Genomic DNA, 1,559 nt, shown 5'->3' on the forward strand with positions numbered 1-1,559 from the left:
TGATTTAATATTATGTATGTTAGATATGGAAGATTTTCTTGATATCGGTTAGTTTATTCTAAAATACTAAATTCATGCAGAAAGAATCAATTTTGAGTGAAATTTGATTAACAAATTGCTTTATCACATTAAGTCATGGGGACAGTGTGTGTGTGTGTGTGTGTGTGTGTGTGTGTGTGTGTGTTTTGCAGTACTGAACTATGATCGTACTGTAATTTGGAATGTATGAACTAAGCTTTAAGGCTTGTTCAATAAGTGATGATTAAAATAAATAATGCTCTAGGGCAACCTCCCCAAATGTGGTGCTCCCGAGATATGTGGACTTAACTCCCAGCCAACATATTTCTTGTTGGGCCTCTGGAACTGGAACACACACAACTGGAATGTGATTATGTTGAGGAAAACTGCCTTGGTCCATTATGTAGGCTGCAGCAAAGTATCTTCTATATATGATAGTTGTCAGCCCTCAGGCTGCCATCCAGGGGGAGCCTGTCCATCACCATGCCTGCTCTGCCATGCTTACATGCCACTAACGCTGCCATGTTGATGTTGCCTCTCTGATGTCGATTGAGCCTGTAGCTGCATGTGGCTCTTCTACTCGGGTGCAACTTATTCTAATGTAACTCTTTTGCTCGGATGTGGCTAACCAGGAAAGAGGCTATGATGACACTGAGTGGGGATGTGGCTGAGGGTGTAGGTCATGGTGATTGGTGATGGTGGGTGGGTGTCAGCTGGGTGGGGTTGTGGGTGGAGCTGGGTGGGGTAATGGTGTATGTATGTATTTATGTATGTATGCATGCATGTATATATGTATGTATGTATGTATGTATGTATGTATGTATGTATGTATGTAATGGTGTTAACTTGGTTAGAACTGACTTGGATTTGATTACCTATGTATCATTTTCATTTAATGCTGGTTATCACATAGTTTCTTAGATAGAGATAAAAGTTTTTCACCAAACAAACTGAATCTCTGTTTGTATGCAACGTGAATGCCAGAACATAACAATAATTTTCAAGTAAATGAGCTCTACATACTTGATATATTGATAGATGACAGTATGTAAATATGTAATTGGTGGTGGGGAAAGTCCCAGATGATGATGCAGAATGTCCTCAAGTCCTATGAGTATGGAGCTAATCTGCCCTCCAGTGATATATTCTGGATAGCATGCAAGCATGTACAGGACTGACTGGCAATTGTTGACTGTCAAACAACTACTTTATAATAGTATTGTAGTCTCCTGGCTAATGTAACCATTTGTGAATAGGTCCAAGTAGATACTTTATTGCTGATCATCTTTATTACAAGAATCATGTCAGACTGTCTTCCTTCCATTGGGAAATGGCAGATATAGACCTAAGGGTTTGATTTCAGGTGTCCTCCCCTTAACCAACTCTAGGTTGAAATGTCTCTTTACTCCCCCTAGAGGGACCTCCTCTTCTTCAACCAGTAATTCTACCACAGCCACTGCAATAGTTGTAATTGATTATGAAAGCTTGAGTCTCTCTATCTCTCTTAGAGGGAGAGTGGCTTTTTACATTTGAACAAAATA

This window comes from Thamnophis elegans, chromosome Z (assembly GCF_009769535.1).
Source record: "Thamnophis elegans isolate rThaEle1 chromosome Z, rThaEle1.pri, whole genome shotgun sequence".
Taxonomy (NCBI): Eukaryota; Metazoa; Chordata; class Lepidosauria; order Squamata; family Colubridae; genus Thamnophis; species Thamnophis elegans.